Source organism: Colobus angolensis, unplaced genomic scaffold, assembly GCF_000951035.1.
Source record: "Colobus angolensis palliatus isolate OR3802 unplaced genomic scaffold, Cang.pa_1.0 Scaffold8, whole genome shotgun sequence".
Taxonomy (NCBI): Eukaryota; Metazoa; Chordata; class Mammalia; order Primates; family Cercopithecidae; genus Colobus; species Colobus angolensis.
In genome coordinates, this window is record NW_012121820.1 from 16,111,764 (window position 1) to 16,131,278 (window position 19,515).

A 19,515-nucleotide genomic window follows, 5' to 3' on the forward strand; every position below is an offset into this window, starting at 1 on the left:
GGAACCTAGGGAAGGCTTCTTGCAGGAGGTGCCATTTGAACTGAGAGTTACAGGACAAGGAGGAGGCAGTAAGAGTAATTCCTTGAAAAGGTCTTCTTTCTTCTCTGCAGGTTTTGTCCACTTATAAGCACCAAAGGGCAAGTTGAGAAAACGTTTGGGAAAGAGAAGAGGATCATGTTCCAGGCAATGGAACAGCATACACTAAGCCTCTGGACTCATTTGCCAGGGCTGCCGTCACAAATTACCACAAACCTGGGGACCAAAGACAACAGTCGTGTATTCTCTCACAGTTCTACAGGCCAGAAGTCTAAAATCAAGAGATCAGCAGGATTGGTTTTCTGGAGGCCCTGAGGGAGAATCAGTTTCATGCCTCTTTCCCAGCTTCCAGTGACTATGGGCAAGCCTAGGTGTTCCCTGCCTTGCAGATACATCTTTCCCATCTCAGCCTCTGCTCTCCGTATTCACATGACCTTTCTCTGTGTCTGTGTCTCAATTCTCTTTCTCCTTTCTCTTATAAGAACACCTGTCATTGGATTGCGAGCTTATCCTAAATCTAGAATGATTATAACTTGAGATTCTCGACTTCATTACATCATTAAAGACCCCATTTCCAAATAAAATCACATTCACAAGTACGTGGGATTAGGACTTTGACCATTCTCTCTCCCTCTCTCTCTCTGTCTCTCTCTTTCTCTCAAATGGGGTCTCACTCTGTCACCCAGGCTGGAGTGCAGTGGTGCAGTCTTGGCTTACTATAGCCTCCCCAGGTTCAAGCAATCCTTCCGCATCAGAACCCCCTATAGCTGGGACCACAGGCATGTGCCACCACACCTGGCTAATTTTTGTGTTTTTTATATAGACAGGGTTTTGCCATGGTGCGCAGGCTGGTCTCAAATTCCTGAGCTCAAGGAATCCACCTGCCTTGGCCTCCCAAAGTGCTGGGATTACATACATGAGCTACTGTACCTGGCCTAAAAGTTCTTAAGGGAAATTAAAAGTGCCACTCCAGTGAACACAAGAATGATAAGAAAGTGAAACAGGATTATTGCTAATATAAAAAAAGTTTGAGTGGTCTGGATGGGAAATCAAACCAGCCACAACATTCCCTTAAGCCAAAGCCTAATCTAGAGCAAGGCCTAACTGTCTTCAGTTCTCTGAAGGCTGTGAGGAAGCTGCAGAAGAAAGCTTAGGAACAGGCCGAGGTTGGTTCATGAGGTTTAAGGAAAGAAGCCATGTCTATAACGTGAAAATGCAAAGCTGAAGCAGCGAGTGTGATGGAGAAGCTGCAGCAAGTGATCCCGATGATCTAGCTAAGATCATTGATGAAGGTGGCGTCACCAAACGACAGATTTTCAGTGTAGATGAAACAAAACAGAATTTCGATGTACACTAAACAACAGATTTTCCTTATTCTGGAAGAAGATGCCATCTGGGACTTTCATAACTAGAGAGGAGAAGTCAACGTCTGGCTTCTGATCTTTAAAGATCAGGCTGATTCTTTTGTTAGGGACTACTGCAGCTGGTGACTATGTTGAAGCCAGTGCTTATTTACCATTTTGAAAACCCAAGGGCTCTTATAAATAACTAAAAGATCAGCACAGGATGAATCTACTCTGCCTGTGTTCTATAAATGGAATAACAAAGCCAGGATGATAACACTTATTTTTTCACCATTGTTTAATATTTTAAGCCCACTGTTGAGAACTACTGCTCAGAAAAAAAAAGAAAAAGATTCCTCTCAAAATATTGCTGCTCATTGAAAATGCAGCTGGTCACCCAAGAGTTTTCATGGCAACGTACAAGGAGATAGAGATTAAAGCTGTTTACATGGCTGATAATACAACATCCATTCTGCAGCCAAGGAGATCTCCTTGATCTCCTTGCAGATCAAGGAGTAATTTCAGCTTTCAAGACACATTCATAAGGTTATAGCCGCCATAGATAGTGATTCCTCTTATGGATCTGGGCAAAGTACATTGAAAATCTTCCAGGAAGGACTTACTATTCTAGATGTCTTTAAAAACATTCATGTTTCATGGGTGGAGGTCAAAATAACATTAACAGGAGTTTAGAAGTTGATTCCAATCCTCATAGATGACTTTGAGGGGTTCAAGCCTTCAGTGGAGGAAGTAACAGCAGATGTGGTGGAAATAACAAGAAGCTTAGAATCAGAAGTAGAACCTGAAGACGTGACTGAATTGCTGCAATCTCATGATCAAACTTGAACAGATGAAGAGTTACTTCTTACGGAGAAGGAAAGACAGTGGTTTCTTGAGACGGACTCTACTCTGTTGAAGATGCTGTGGACATGGGTGAACTGACAACAAAGGAGTTAGAATATTACATGAACTTAGATGATAAAGGAGTAGCAGGGTTTTAGAGAATTGACTCCAATTCTGAAATAAGTTCTACTATGGGTAAAATGCTATGAAACGGCATTGCATGCTACAGAGAAATCTTTGGTGAAAAGAGGAATCAATGGATGGGGCAAACGTCATTGTTGTCTTATCTTAAGAAATTGCAGGCCAGGTGTGGTGGTTTATGCCTATAATCCCAGCATTTTGGGAGGCCGAGGCAGGCAGATCACCTGAAGTCAGGAATTCGAGACCAGCCTGACCAATGTGATGAAACATCATCTTTACAAAAAATACAAAAATTAGCCAGGCGTGGCGATGCATGCCTGTAATTCCAGCTACTCAGGAGGCTGAGGCACGAGAATCACTCGAACCCAGGAGGCAGAGGTTGCAGTGAGCCAAGATCGTGCCATTGCACTCCAGCCTGGGCAACAAAGCAAGACTGTCTCAAAAAAAAAAGAAAAAAAGAAAAGAAAAGAAATTGCCACAGCCACCCCAATCTTCAACAACTACCACCCTGATCAGTCAGCAGCCAACAACATGGAGGAAAGACCCTCCATCCACCAGCAAAAAGAGTGCAGCTTGCTGAAGGCTCAAATGATTGTTAGCTTGTTTAAGCAATAAAGTATTTTAAAATTAAGGTATACACACTATGGTCTTAGACATAATGCTATTGCACAATTTATAGACTACAATGTAGTGCAAACAGAACTTTTATAGGCACTGGGAAACCATAAAGTTCATGTGACTTGCTTTATTGTTATATTTGCTCTATTGTGGTGATCTGGAACTGAACCCTCACTATCTCTGAGGTATGCCAATGTGAAGTACCCCTTCTACACTGAATACTGGGCTTAGTCATGTGACTTGCTTTGGTTAATAGGTTATTAGCATGTGTGAGGCAGGAGAGACTGCATAAGCACTGGTATATTTGTGCTTGATGTCTTGGAGTGCTCCTTCTTGGAACCCTGCTGCCATGCTGTAAAGAACTCTGGGCTGCTGGGGACAGAGGCTCACACGTGTAATCCCAACACTTTAGGAGGCCAAGGCTGGAGGATCACTTGAGTCCAGGAGTTTGAGACTACCCTGGGCAACATAGTGAGACCCCCATCTCTACAAAAATTTTTTAAAACTTAGCGGGGTGTGGTGTCACATGCCTGTAGTCCTGGCTACTTCGGAGGCTGAGGTGGGAGGATTGTTTGAGCCCAGGATGTCAAGGCTGCAGTGAGCCATGATCATGCCACTATAATCAGCCTGAATGACAGACTGAGACACTGTCTCAAAAGGCTACCTTGCTGAAGAGAGAGATCGTGTGGAGGGGCCCAGAAGATGAGATGCCACATGGGAAAAAGGTTACACAGAGAAGAACAAAGATACCCCAGATGACAGTCACCACAAAGGGTCTAGACCTTGGGAGAGGCCTTTGTAATAAAGGAGGGTGGTGGTCTGCCCTAAGAGGGCTGGAGTGTTTTATCACTAACATGGTCAAGAATTTCCAGCACCCAGTGAGGATAAAAAACAGATTGATTTTTAGTCAATGTTATGATTTTTAAGCTCTCTGCAAAATATGTACCTCTTGTTGCCTGCACCTGGGGTGGACCAGTCTCACTGCTTTCCACCCACTGCCCCCCCATATGCCCCCTGCCGCCAAACACACACACTCACGCATACACAGACAGTATTGACTCCTGGCCCTTCCGGTCCTGCCACAGCTGAATGGAGCCACCTGAATGACCCCAGCCCACAACATATGGAGCAGAAGCCCTGCCCTGTTAACTCACAGGATCATAAGAAATAATGAATTATTGTTGTTTTAAGTCACTATGTTTTGGGAGTAGTTTGTTATGCTACAATGAATAACTCAAACATATGAGGAGCTCCAATTCTGACTGCTGACGGTTCAAGTACATCTGGAAAGAGCAAGACTTTTCTGGCAGTTCCCGCAAATGTCCTGGAATTCACTCTGATTTGCTCCCCTGGGGTCATGTGCCACCTAAGAGCCAATTGCTGGGTCAGGGGAGCATGATACACTGATTGGCTTAGCTTGGGTCACATGCTTTACCCTGAAGCAGGAAGTGGAGTCTCCCTGGGACCACATGGACTGAGGCTACAGGAGGGATATATTTCTAAAGGAAAGCGGGGCAAAAGGTGAGAGATGCAAAGGACATTTTGTGGGGGTGAAGCTCAGGGAAAATTATCCTTGATGTTCTCCATCCAGTGACAATTTACACCTAAAAGAAAGGGACAAAAATGGATCCCAATTCTAAGGAACTCTGTAGTAAGGAAAGGAAAGAGACCATTATACTTTGGCCTGGGCTCAAATTGTGGATCGAACTCTAACTTCTTTTTTGGAAGCTGCTTTGGACAAACTACCTAACCTCTGTGTACTCATCTATAAAATGGGTTTGTTAATTCCTATGTGGATGGGTTGTGGTGGGAGTTAAATCAGATTATGGTTGTTGTAGAAAACAAAGATAGAGGCTGCCCAGACACTCCTTTAAGGAAGGGCTTGCTGTCTGATGTGAGGAGGGCAGTCAACCTCAGCTACAGAAAGCCACCTGGCCAGAGGTCACACCCTTCCCAGGGCAGCCTGTACCCAGTGACCAAGCAAACAAGGATGTAAAGGTTTGGCCGTTTCAGCCTGATGCAGAATGACTCCTCCAAGCAATGCCCATTCCTGGGCTCCCTGCCCAGTTGGCAGAGACTGCATCACCATTGTCTTCTCCCTGTATCCAATCCTGCTTCTCCCCTTCTTATCACTGGCATTGATCCCTAATAAATATCTTACACCCCAGACTCTGCTTATGAGATCCCAATCTGTGATAGATGCCAAATGGTTAACCTTGGCATGCAGGATGAAGTGGTGAAAGTTTACTAAGTGAAAATTAGCTCCTTGAGTGAGGAAAGGAAAAAAGAAAAGAGGGGCAGATGAGGGAAGTTGGTGTGAGGACTGGCAGGCACTAAGCAACTGTTGTCATGGAAAGGACCTGCAGGCTGGCACAGCAGCTCCTTTCTCAGAGGGGAGAGGATGGTCTCTCTGGGGGCATCCTCTCCATCTCCACACACCTGCAGTCCCCTGCTTCCTAAGCAACTGTATCTGTTCTGCGTGAGGCTTCATCCACCGCAGTAGACCTGAAGACAGGGGCTGATTTTAGTTTTCCTTCAGGTTGGTTCCCAACCCATGGTGCCTGTCTGGGGTCCTGAGGCCAGGTGGCCCCTGGAGAGGCAGCAGAGACAGCTCAAGTCCTGAAGCAGAGGCTCTCTCCCCTGTTTGTAGAATCTCAGAGTTCTAGAATCTTGGAAGTGAGAATCAGCATTCCAGGACCAGCCATGAACACAAAACTGTGGAGTCTTGGAACAAGGGAGTCTCTGGTTTAAAGGATCTCAGTGTTTTCAGGCTAGAAAGGGCCAGGCAGGCTCTTCATTTGAGCTTCTGTCTCCCTGAACTCTGACCTGAACTATGTGGCCTGGATGCAATGATCATTTTCCTCTAGACAGGGCAGACAAACCCCCTGGCTGCCAGGTCCCGGGCGTGGAGTCACCAGCACACAGGAAGAATCCAAGAGGACTTAGGAGGCGAGGTTTCCTGGGCAGGAGAAATGGCAGGAACACAGGTGTCACAGATGGAAAGAGCAGTGTGTGTGTAGGAATGGGATAAGGAGCAGTAGTTGTGGTGGGAGGAACTGTATTAAAGTGAGTAAGGGCTTCAAATGAAATAATACACACATGAAGCACCTGACAGGTGCATTGCAGATACTCAATAAATGCTACTTCCCTTCCCCTTCTCTTCTGCTCACAAATCTCTATTTCCTGTTTTTCTGCATTATCCACATTTATACTGAGGAGTTCTGAGAAATGAAAAGATCTTCTGGAAGAGAGACACAGGACCAATTTCCCCCACCCAGAAACAATCACCTATCACAATGGGTAGGGGCTGTGTCCTCAATAAAGGCAAGACTCTCTGCAGGGAGGATGGCTGACTGATTGCTGAGAGAAGCCCAGGAATGGGATATTTGAACTAGGTTTTGAGAGTAGAAGAGGAGTTTTCCTAGCAGAGAAGGTGGTGTTAAGAAGAAAGGAATTCTATGTGCTTTCTGGTACCGTTAAATGAATGAATTGCTAAGATCTCCGGACTTTCTAGTTTATGCTTTATAAATAATTCAGGCAACTACCCAACTTTGCAAATGGAAAACTGATGGACATGGGCATATACATGCAATTTCACACTTTATCTCCCATTACCAAAATCCCCAAGCCAAGAAAACAAAGGGAATAACAATGTGTCCTGAGCCCTCAAGGCAGACCTTGAGATGGAGAGAAGTTTCCAAGAGTTTGGGTACAAAATGAAGAAAAGAAGAGGGTTTTTAATAAAGCTAAATTTATTTCACTTAAAAGACTGTCTTTATTCTGAGGTCATGTTCTTCCTACTTTGGGAGTGTTTTCAATGTATTTTCATTTATGAAATCATGGAGATAGTAAATGGCCATTCGTAGTTGAATTGCTTTTTGTTTTTATTTGGCAAAATAGTTAGTAACCCTATATTAGTTCTCAAAAAAAATTGTTATATTGTACAGTCCCTGAAACCTCACATTTTCAGAACCACGGAGTCAGAAGCCATTGGTGGCAGAAGAAGTGTATATTCTTTCTCAATATTTGGGCTGTGCTCAGGGGTCACCTAGCCAGAGTGACCCTCCCTGATGGCCCTACCTAAAGCAGGTCCCCTCCTTTTCCCTATGTTTTCTTTCTATTCCATCTCCCTTGTATTAGTCCACTGTCATGCTGCTAATAAAAATATATTCGAGGCTGGTTGCGGTGGCTCACGCCTGTATTCCCAGCACTTTGGGAGGCTGAGGCAGATGGATCATGAGGTCAGGAGTTCGAGACCAGCCTGACCAACATGGTGAAACTCTGTCTCTACTGAAAATACAAAAATTAGCTGGGCATGGTGGCATGTGCCTGTAATGCCAGCTACTCAAGAGGCTGAGGCAGGAGAATTGCTGGAACCCGGGAGGCAGAAGTTGCAGTGAGCCAAGATTGCACCATTGCACTCCAGCCTGCGTGACAGAGCGAAACTCGGTCTCAAACAAAAATAAAAGCAAAAGACGTATTCTAGACTGAGTTAATTTATAAAGGAAAGATGTTTGACTCACAGTTCCGCATGGCTGGGGAGGTCTCAGGAAACTTGCAATCATGGCAGAAGGGGAAGCAAATATGTCCTTCTTCACATGGTGGCAGGAAGGAGAAAATGAGAGCAAGCAGGGAGAATGCCAGACGTTTACAAAACCATCAGATCTCACGAGATTCACTCATTATGAGAAGGGCATGGGGGAAACCACCCCCATGATTCAGTTACCTCCCCCTGGTCCCATCCTTGACAAGTGGGGATTATTACAATTCAAGGTGAGGTTTGGGTGGGGACACAGAGCCAAACAACATCACCCCTGTTTCTTCCTTTTAGAACACTTATCACTCTCGGAAGGCATCTTACTAATTTGCACGTACACTTACTTATTTCTGCCTTCTAAATTTGAATATAAGCAGCGTATGGTCAGGGGCCATGTTTGTCTTGCTCACACACTCTTCCCAGCACCTAGCACAGTTCTTGGCACAGAGTAGGTGCTCAGAAAGTGTTTGTTGAGTGAATGAAGGAAGGAAGGAATGGCCATGGAGCTTGAGGACTCAGGCTGTGTGCAGCAGGGGTAGTAGAGTGTGGTAGATGCTGCGAGTGCCACTGTGCTGCAGGCTTGTGCCCCTCCTCCGGCCTCAGCTGCAGCTGGGCTGCACAGCTGTCACGCACGCTGGCAGATTCCGACCTCAAGTGCCTGCCTAGTCTCTCAGCTTTGCAGCCTCAAGGCTGTCTTGGAAGTCCTGGTCCCTTGTTCTGTGACCCAAAGGCACAGCCCAGAGGTGTGGAAAGTTAATGACCTACCTAGGGTAATGCTTATCCCTTGGGGGAATAGGAGTTAGAGGATAAATGCCCCAGCTTTCTGTCCTCTGGGTGAACAATTCTGAGATGCCTTCTGCATAATACTCAGAGGCTATTCGCAGAATCAAATCCCAATTATCCACCGCGGCAACCAGCTCCTTCCCCGTCTTGCTCTCTTGGTTCCCTCACTTCTACTTCCTATGAGCATCTCCCAAATAAAATATGTACCCAAGCATGTACTCAAGACTTTGCTTTAGTCTCTGCTTTTCAGGGAACCCAACCTAAGACAGGCTGCGCCAGTTTCTTGCATCTCTAAAATTCCCTTTCACTCTTTCTCCTCTCTGAGTACCACAATCCACCCACCCTGCTGTTCCCATTTGACTTCTAGAGAAATGCCCCTCCCACAGCCCTCTGAACTTCTCTGGCAGACAGCCTGGCAGGCCTTCACTGTCTTCCAACCCAGCCCCAGTTCTGGGAAATTTTAATGAAGGGACTTGGCTGGGACTTGAGGGTCCAGGTGCTTTGGAGGCAGGAAGGGAGGGAAGGGGCCTCTCTAAATGAGTCTGTAATGGTTAAATCATCTGCTGTCCCCTGCGCTCCTCTCTGCCTTTTGTTCTTGGGCTGAGACATGGCCCCCAATCCATTATCTTCTCTTTTATCTCTTGGCCTCCCACTCTGCAGCCACCTCAGCAGAAACACTGATATGGGCTGAAACAGAAAAATCCAAAGTGGATACTGAATTTTACAGCCTACAAAGAAGCTTACAGGCTTAGCATTATTTAGAAAGCATTTTCTTATTTACAAATCATTTCTTTAGTATTATTATTATTGATGTTGCTTCTTTTCTTTCTTTCTTTTTTTTTTGAGATGGAGTCTTGCAGTGGTGCGATCTTGGCTCACTACAACCTCCGCCTCCCAGGTTCAAGCGATTCTTCCACCTCAGCCTCCCTGGGACTACAGGTGTGTGCCATCACACCTGGCTAATTTTTGTATTTTTAGTAGAGATGGGGGTGTCACCATATTGGTCAGGCTGGTCTCGAACTCCTGACCTCGTGATTCGCCCGCCTTGGCCTCCCAAAGGGCTGGGATTACAGGCGTGAGCCACTGCGCCTGGCCTGACGTTGTTTTCATACCAACATTTGTTAACTCCAGGGAGCAATTCATTCCCTTATGTCTCTTTTGCTAAACAAGAGTAGAATCTGGCTAGACAAGCCATGTAATCAAAAGACATTTATTCATTCATTCATTCATTCATTTACCTTTGGGTAGCTTCTCTGTGTCCAAGCCCTGGGGATACAAGGCAGGGCCCTTCCCATCAGGAAGCTTGTCTCCTGGTAGGAAGGTGTATGGGTCAGTGTCTAACCAGGAAACACTTGAGTATTTATAAAAGATGAACTTTAATCCAGGGCATGGAAGATGGCAGAAGGTCTGAGAAGACAATTGGACATGGCAAAGCAGCCCAAAGACAAGTAATAGCAAGAGGCTGCCACTACACCAGCCTAGGAGGAGGGTCACTTGGTGGAATATGGGACCATGGTGGAGCTCCAGGAGAGCTAGAGACATGGAGGAGACACAGCCACTGCTGGAGATGCTGCCCAAGATGGAGAGGAGAAATACCTAGACTTCTCCTTTCCTTCTGCCCTGTAGCCCCCAACCAGCGCCTCCCATTGGCCAAACCCAGCCCCCTGAAATACAGAGCAGAGGGGCAGAAGGGTGAGAACCAGAGATAGATGGGTAAGCAGATGATATTACATGAGAAGTCTGAGGACTGGGTAGGAGCACAGTGCTGGAGAGCATAAGGAAAGAATTGTGACTTTGCCAAGAGATGTCAGAATATTGGACAATTGGGTCATTTGGAGCTGGGCTTTGAAGGATAAGTAGGAGTTTGCTGAGCATCAAGGTAGAAGGGTGTAGTCCAAGTAGTAGGGGTAACATACACAAAGGTGTATCAATGGAGGACGTTTTGGCTGTAACACAAAATCCCCACTGCCAGGCCTATACCTTTGCTGGTTCCTCTTTGTAGGATGCTCCACCCCCTCACTCTGGCCCAAATTCTTCTTCTTGCCCCAAATGCCACCCCTTCAGTCACCTGTTCCTAAACCTCAGAGCTGGAAGCCACAGTTCCAATGTCCCTTCACAGCCGTGGCATTTGCCGATGTGCCAGTGAGGGCCTTCCTGACTCACTTTTTCTATCAGCGGGAGCTCCCCGTCCGAGGGAGCTGTGCTTTCTGCACCTCTCTGCTCCCTGTCAGAGCCTAGCACTGGGGCAGGCACCTGGTAGAGGCTAATGAACGCATGCTGAATGCATAACTAAATACATTAGCAAGTGAATCAATAGATAAATACATTCATGCTATTCCCTCTGCCTGGACTCACCACATCTGCTGTAAGAGTAGCCCTTTTCATTAATTTCATGTATCAGCTTCCATGCTAAATTGCATGAGGGACCTTGTTGAATCGTCCCTAGCAATCCAGTAGGCGGCTGCCAATATTATTTTCATTTTACAGTGGAGGAAACTGAGGCTCAGAAAAGTTAAGCAACTTGCTAAGGTCATCCAATGCTTAAAAGGATAAGCAGGATGGAGGCTTGACCTTACTAGCTGTGTGAACTTGGGGAAGGCATTTCAAGACCCTGAATCTCCGAGTCTCAAGACTGAGAAGAGCTCTCTCCAAGCCCAGCCTCCTCTGGGTCTCGCACGGTTAACTTGTCTGTGCTCCGCCACCATCAGAAATAACAGTAATAATAACAGCATCTTATGTGAACTGGGTGTTTATCATGTGTCAGGGACTAAGCTCAACATCTTACACTGACATCCTCTGCATCCTCTTTACACAGAAAACACTGAGTCTCCACAGCAATCCTACAAGATGAATGTTCTTAGCTTCATTTTACAGATAAGGAAACAGAGGCTTGAGAATCAGGAGTCAATAGTAGAATCAATCAGTCAAGAAGTCAACAAATATTGTTGAGCATCTCTGTGCTGGGCATTGCTAGATGCTGGGGACACGTGACCAGGACAGCCATGGGACCTACTCCCACGGAACTGACTATTGAGAGAAACAGACCCTGAACAACGAATTAGAAACCACTGTATGAACACCCACAGTGGGCAAGGTGCTATGACCAAGTCCATCCTGGTTGTAATAGAAGGTGTGTGTAATAAGAGAAGCTAACCTTGTCTGGGGACCAGGAAAGGCTTCTTGGAGGAGATGACAGTTAAGCGGGGGTTCGAGGATGAGCAGGTGTTATTTAGACTCCATGTCACCAACTCTCACCTCCACGGGGGCCTGTGATCAAGGGTCTGTCCACACTGCATGTCCAGGTTGGGCCAATACCCCAGCATCTCCTGAACACACTAACTCTGCCTGGCCGTGCTCTTGGCTGGGACAGTGCAACTGGCCCACTGCTGGGCCTTGCGATAACTCCTAGGCTACTGTTGATGAGAGATTCCTGCCAGGGCCAGAGCATCTGGAACATATTCAGCCCCTCATGAGCCAGTTCCTTCAGGAGCTGCCCGGCGGGCACAGAGCCTTGTCCTCCAAGCCCTGCTGGCTGCCTGGAGCGTTGGCAAACGGTCAGGAAGAGGTGGCTGAGAGGGGAGGACGAAGAGAATTCGATTTTCATTTTGCTCTTGGTTCCCTGTTTCCAGTCCAGATGCCTCCAGATCTAATTCCGAATAAATAATTGTACTGAGTAACCCGGGTCCCTTGGTGATTAAGTAAACACGCTGAGGCGGGTGGAAATTGAATTAGTGCAGTGTGCTCAGCCATTATTACCCGCCCCTTCTCATGAATATTAATGAGGGGTTATTAAGAAATGTAAATGCTGTCTCAGGGGGTTGGGAGATGGGGAGGGGGTCAGGGTTAGAGGACAGACGGTTCAGAAGACCGTTCAGAAGGCAGCGTGATTGAAGGCATTTTAAAAATTATGCCAGATCTTTCTCTTCTGAACCGTGGCAATGTTTCCGGATGCTTCATTTTTATTAAAACGAGGGTAAGGGAACAAATTTTAATTCGAGAATAAAATTAGCATTTTCCAGGCAGCCTTGTCGGCGGCAAGGACATATTTTGCCAGAAAATGGACATTTGGGGCGGGGCGGGGCGAGGTTGGGGGAGCCTGGGCTGATGGACGAGTTCCCTCGGTTCATCTCCAGGCAAGGGAGTAAACAAATTAATCTCTGAGCAGGGAGCAGCCTGGAAGATGATGGAAGCCTGCAGGAGCCAGAAGTGTCTCTGCTGGGAAGCCAGGGGGTGTCACCAAGACCTGGGATGGCCTTACTGCTGCTCAGAGAGGCTAAACACTTGTCTGAGGTCACACAGAGGTGGGTGCTCCGGCTGGGTTTTGTGGGCAAGGTGAACTTTGAGAATGAGGCTGCTTCTCCCAGGCGAGCTCTAGGCAAAGATGTAGCCTCTGCTTCCCCATCTCTCTCACTTGACCTTTAGGCTCCCTGGATAGCTCACCTCTCTTGCTCCAGCTTCTGCCCTCACAGCCGCTTCCCAATCTCTGCTGCCAGGTTCACTTCCCCACTTTCACTACACCTTGTTTCTGCTCCACGCAGGCTGGAGTGACTCACTACTGCCCCTAGGCTAAAGATCAGACTCCCTCTGACATTCAAGTGCCCCAGGATCTGACCACATCTCCTTTCCCTGCGTAAGCTCCTGCTGTTCCTTGCAGCTGCAACCAGATGTACCAAGGAAGGACGAGAAGAAAGTGAGAACAAGGGGAATAAAAGAAGGTGAGAAGACAGGGAAAAAGGAGGAAGGAAGAAAAGGAGGGAGAAAGGAAGAGGAAACAAATGTTAAGTACCAAAATATCCCAGATTTGCTCAGTCTTTTATATCGTAATGATGATGGCGATGTGATAATGATGATAATGACAATTGCTGCCATCCACTGAGTGCTCAGCCTGTGTTAGCCACTGGCTCAGTGCTCCTTCATCCTCCTGCACTGTCCCTAGAAAGCAGGTGTTATCTCCACTTTACAGAGGAGTAAAATGATTTGCTCCAGGTCCTACACATTATAAATGACAGAACCAGCCTGTTGGACATCAAAACCTGTTTTTTGTTTTTGTTTTTGTTTTGTTTTGTTTTGTTTTTGTTTTTTTGAGATGGAATCTTGCTCTGTCACCCAGGCTGGAGTGCAGTGGTTCAATGTCAGTTCACTGCAACCTCTGTCTCCCAGGTTCAAGCGATTTTCCTGCCTCAGCCTCCCGAGTAGATGGGTCTACAGGTGTGATCCACCATGCCCAGCTAATTTTTGTATTTTTAGTAGAGACGGGGTTTCGCCATGTTGGCCAGGTTGGCCTCGAACTTCTGACCTCAGGTGATTTGCCTGCCTCGGTCTCCCAAAGTGCTGGGACTACAGACGTGAGCCACTGCTCTGGGCCCAAAACCTGAATTATTCACTACTGCACCTCCCACCTCATGTGGGCGGTTATTATTATCCCTATTTTACAGATGAAGACAAAAAGGCTGGAAGAAACAAACAAGCAGAAGCAAGAGGAATCAAAATTCTCTAAACCAGCCTTATTCCATCTTTATGAGCACCTCTTCCAGAGAATACAGCGAAAATTCACTGAACAACCTCATTCCTGCTGCGTGCAGTGGATGGTGTCAGACAGCCCAAGAGAAACTTACAGGATCTCGGAGACCCAGCCCCAAGTAGTGTCCACCAGATGAAACCTGCAGGTTGCTGCTGCTGGTTCCCATAGGCCTCCTCGCCCCAGGCCATGAGCTCCAGGCCTGCCAAATGAAGCTCAGATATGGGACCCAGGGACTTAGCCCCCTATGCTCTGGACGGGAAAGAGTGAATATGATCAAATTCATGCATTTTAATGACTTCTTCAGCACGCCTCACTCCACCCGCTCTAGCTCGCAGGAATAAAGGCTGACAGGTGCAGCTGAGTTAATCAGGGTGGATAATAGAGGGAAAGACAGGAATCACTGGCCAAATTGCAGCAGAGAAAAATGAGGCAAAATAGGCCGGGTGCAGTAGCTTACACCTGTAATCCCAGCACTTTGGAAGGCCGAGGTGGGTGGATCATGAGGTCAAGAGATCAAGACCAGCCTGGCCAACATGGTGAAACCCCATCCCTACTGAAAATACAAAAATTAGTTGGGCATGGTAGCAGGCGCCTATAGTCCCAACTACTCCAGAGGCTGAGGCAAGAGAATCGCTTGAACCCGGGAGGCGGAGGTTGCAGTGAGCCGAGATCACGCCACTGCACTCCAGCCTGGTGACACAGCGAGACTCCACCTCAAGAAAAAAAAAAAGGTTGGGGGACAAAATTATGAGATGCAAGTCAAAAGTGTCCAGTTAAAGTGTGGTGGTGTTTAAAGATGGTGCACGCCTGTAATCCCACCTACTTGAGAGGCTGGGGCAGGATAATTGCTTGAACCCAGGAGGCAGAGGTTGCAGTAAGCTGAGATCACACCACTGCACTTCAGCCTGGGTGACAGAGCGAGACTCCGTCTAAAAAATATATATATATATGTGTATATATATATACACACACACACATACAGAGAGAGTATCTAACACGTGTGGTTTGATGTATATTATTGCCTAGAATTAGTCTAAATTTTACCCAAAGATGGGATTTAGTTGCTAGTTAATTAAAAGAAAAATATATTTTTAATTGTATAGATGAAAGAAGAATATGGCAAAAAAATATGAAATTGGCTGTTATGTGACTGAAGCTTAAGAAACTATATTCTGGTTCCTTGTTACTCAAAGTGGGATCCATAGACCAGCAGCATTAACATTACCCAAGAGCTTGTGAGAGATACAGAGTCTAGATCTACGGAATGAGCATCTGCATGTAAGAGTCCCTGGTGATTCATACACGTGTTCATATGCGCATTGTTTTAAAAGCACTGATCTCTCTTATTTATCAACAGGACATTGAAGACTCTTTCAGACTTGATCCCAGGGAAAGAGCCCTGGACTGGGAATACATGCTAGCTATAAAACTCTATAAATTGAGAACAGCTTGTGAGAACAGAAAGAAAAAAAAGACTGTAATTTTGAAGAGGTTACAATCGCATAATTACAGAAGAGGAGACTGAAGTCCAGAGAATACAAATTCAAAACTGCACCATGCGATTGTGTTACGGGTTCAGGTTCACTCCAGGTCTTCTAACATATCGGCCAGTGCAGGAGGGAACTGCAGATAACAAACAAAATTGCCATCAACAGTATGATGTGTTCACAGTCAAAGAAATGAAATGAAATAAAATTTCCAAAAATAAAGAAAATTAATTGTAAAAAAAAGAGATAGTATGATGTAGCTTTATAAAAATGGTGGTTAAAGACATTGCAAGGAAAGAAAACTACAGACTAATTTCTTTATTGAAATAAAGATGGAATATATATGGAAAGCTCCTCAACAAAGTACTAGAAACACAAATCAAGCAACATACAAAAAGGATAAGACACTATAACAAAGTGGGATTTATTCCAGGAATGCAAAGTTGGCTTAATGTATGAAAATCAATTAATGTAATACATCATATCAATAGGATAAAGGATGAAAAACCATGATCATCCCAATAAATGCAGGAAAAGCATTTGACAAAATTTAATACCTTTCGTGATAAAAAAAAAAAATTCAATAAACTAGGAACAGAAGGGAACTTCAGGCCGAGTGCGGTGGCTCATGCCTGTTATCCCAGCACTTTGGGAGGCCAAGGTGGGCATATCACTTGAGGTCTGGAGTTTAAGACCAGCCTGCAACATGGTGAAATACTTTCTGTACTAGAAATAAAAAAAAATTAGCCAGGTGTGGTGGTGCGCACCTGTAATCCCAGCTATTCAGGAGGCTGAAGCAGGAAAACCATTTGAATCCATTGGGCAGAGGTGCAGTGAGACGAGATCATGTCACTGCACTCCAACCTGGGTGACAGAGCCAGACTCTGTCTCAAATTTAAAAAAGAAGGGCACTTACTCGATCTGATAAAGGCTACCTCAAAAAAAAAACAACCCACACCCGACATATTTAATGTGACTAAAGGCATTTTTCTCCTAAGATCAGGAACAAGACAAGTATGTTTCTCTCATCACTTCTATTTAAGACTGTATGGGAGGTCCTAGCCATAGCAATCAAGAAAAAGAAATAAAAGGCATCTGGACTGGAAAGGAAGAAGTAAAACTCTCTCTATTTGCAGGTGACATGATCTTGTATATAGAAAATCCTAAGAAATCTAAAAACGAACAAAAACAAAAACCTATTAGAACTAATACGTGGACCAAGGGATGGTGGCTCACACCTGTAATCCCAGCACTTTGGGAGGCCAAGGCAGGAGGATCACTTGAGGCCAGGAGTTTGAGATGAGCATCATAGCAAGACCTCATCCCTACAAAAAATAAAAAATAGAACTAATAATAAATTCAGCAAGGTTGCAGGATACAAAATCAATATAAAAAATCAATTGTATTTCTGTACTCTAGCAATGAACAGTACAAAATGAAATTTTTAAAAAATCCATTTACGATAGCATCAGAAAGAATAAAATTCTTAGGAATAACTTTAACGAAAGAAGTACAAAACTTGTAGAACTACAAAACTTATATTTCAACAATATAAAATATTGTCAAAAAAATTAAATAAGACCTGTATAAATGGAAACATATCCCATGCTCATGGATCAAAAGACTTAATATTGTTAAGATGGTAATATTCTCTAAATGAATCGACAGATTCAATAAAGTTTCTATCAAAATTCCAGCTGGATTTTTTTTCCAGAAAATGACAAGCTGATCCTAAAATTCATATGGAATTGCAAATTGTCCCAAATCACCAAAAGAATTTTGAAAAAGAACAACAAAATTGGAGAAGTCACACCTTCTGATTTCAAATAATAGATCAACAGAACAGAATCAATAGTCCAAAAATAAACTCTTACTTTTATGATCAATTGATTTTCAACAAAAGTGCCAGTGAAGAAATAATCACCTTTTTCACAAAGGGTGCTGGAACAACGGGATATACACATCCAAAGAATGAAATTGGACCCCTAACTCACACCGTATGCAAAATTAACTCAAAACGAACCATATGGTTTGGCTGTGTCCCCATCCAAATCTCATCTTGAATTCCCATGTGTTGTGGGAGTGACCTGATAGGAGATAATTGAATCATGGGGCAAGTCTTTCCCATGCTGTTCTCATGATACTGAATAACTCTCATGAGATCCAATGGTTTTATAGAGAGGAGTTCCACTGCATAAGTTCTCTCTCTTTGCCTGCTGCCATCCACGGAAGATGTCACTTGCTCCTCCTTGCCTTCCACCATGATAGTGAGGCCTCCCCAGCCATGTGGAACCATTAAACTTCTTTCTTTAGGAAATTGCCCGGTTTCAGGTATGTCTTCATCAGCAGCATGAAAATGGACTAACACAATGGATCATAGCCGTAAGTATAAAAGCTAAATCTATAAAACTCTTAGGAAAAAAATCACAGGAGTGAATCTTTATCACCTTGGGTTAAGCAATGGTCCCATAGATACCTAAAAGCACAAACGACAAAAGAAAAAATAGATACATTTAACTTCATCAAAACTAAAAAACATTTGTGACACAAATTACATTACCAAGAAAGTGAAAAAGTCCAGGCACGGTGGCTCATGCCTGTAATCCCAGTACTTTGGCAGGCCAAGGCAAACGGATCACCTGAGTTCAGGAGTTCAAGACCAGCCTGGCCAACATAGTGAAACCCTGTCTCTACTGAAAAATACAAAAATTAACCGGGCATAGTGGCAGGCACCTGTAATCCCAGCTACTCGAGAGGCTGAGGCAGGGAGAATTGCTTGAACCTGGGAGGTTGAGCTGAGATGCACCACTGCATTCCAGCCTGGGTGACAGAGCACAACTCCGCCTCAAAAAAAAAAAAAAAGAAAGTGAAAAAGCGAAAAGACAACCCATAGAATGGGGGAAAATATTTGCAACTCATACATCTGATAAGGAACTTGTATCTTTCAGAAGCATGTGAACCAGAGCAACTCCATCTTAAACAGGAGCTGGGTAAAATGAGGCTGAAACCTAATGGGCTGCATTCCCACATGGTTAAGGCCTTCTAAGTCACAGGATGAGATAGGAAGTCAGCACAAAATACAGATCGTAAAGACCTTGCTGATAAAACAGGTTTCAGTAAGGGAGCCGGCCAAAACCCTCCAAAACCAAAATGTCCGTGAGAGTGACCTCTGGTCGTCCTCACTGCTACACCCCCACCAGCACCGTGACAGTTTACGAATGCCATGGCAACATCAGGAAGTTACCTTATATGGTCTGAAAAGGGAGGGATGAATAACCCACCCCTTGTTTAGCATATCAGCAAGAAATAACTATAAAAACGGGCAAGCAGCAGCCCTCGAGTCTGCTCTATGGAGTAGCCATTCTTTTATTCTTTTACTTTCTTAATAAACTTGCTTTCACTTTGCACTGCAGACTCGCCCTGGGTTCGTTCTTGTGTGAAATCCAAGAACCCTCTCTTGGGATCTGGATCGGGACCGCTTTCCTGTAACATATCCAGAATATATGAAGAATTCTTACAACTCAATAATAAAATCACCAACTCAGTTTTTTAAATGGGTAAGGGATCTGAATAGGCAGTTCTCCAAAGAAAATATACAAATGACTAAGCACATGAAAAGACGCTCAACTTCCTTAATCATGAGGGAAATGCAAATCGACACCACAAGATACTACTTCACACCCGCTAGGATGGTTATAAGTAAAAAAATAAAAAATAAATAAATAAAAACAGATAGCAAGTGTTGACATGGTTATGAAGAAATTGGATCCCTCATACGCTGCTGGTGGAAATGTAAAATTGTGCATCTGCTTTAAAAAATAGTGTAGTGGTTCCTCAAAATATTAAACATAACATTACCATATGACCCAGCAATTCCAATCCTAGGTGTACACCTAAGAGAAATGAAAACAGGAAGGGTGTGGTGGCTCACACCTGTAATCCAAGCACTTGGGGAGGCTGAGGCAGGTGGATCACCTGAGGTCAGGAGTTCGAGACCAGTCTGGCCAACATGGTGAAACCCCATCTCTACTAAAAATGCAAAAATTAGCCAGGTATGGTGGCAGGCGCCTATAATTCCAGCTACTCAGGAGGCTGAAGCAGGAGAATCACTTGAACCTGGGAGGCAGAGGGTTCAGTGAACCGAGATTGCGCCACTGCACTCCAGCCAAGGCAACAAGAGCGAAACTTCGTCTCAAAAAAAAAAAA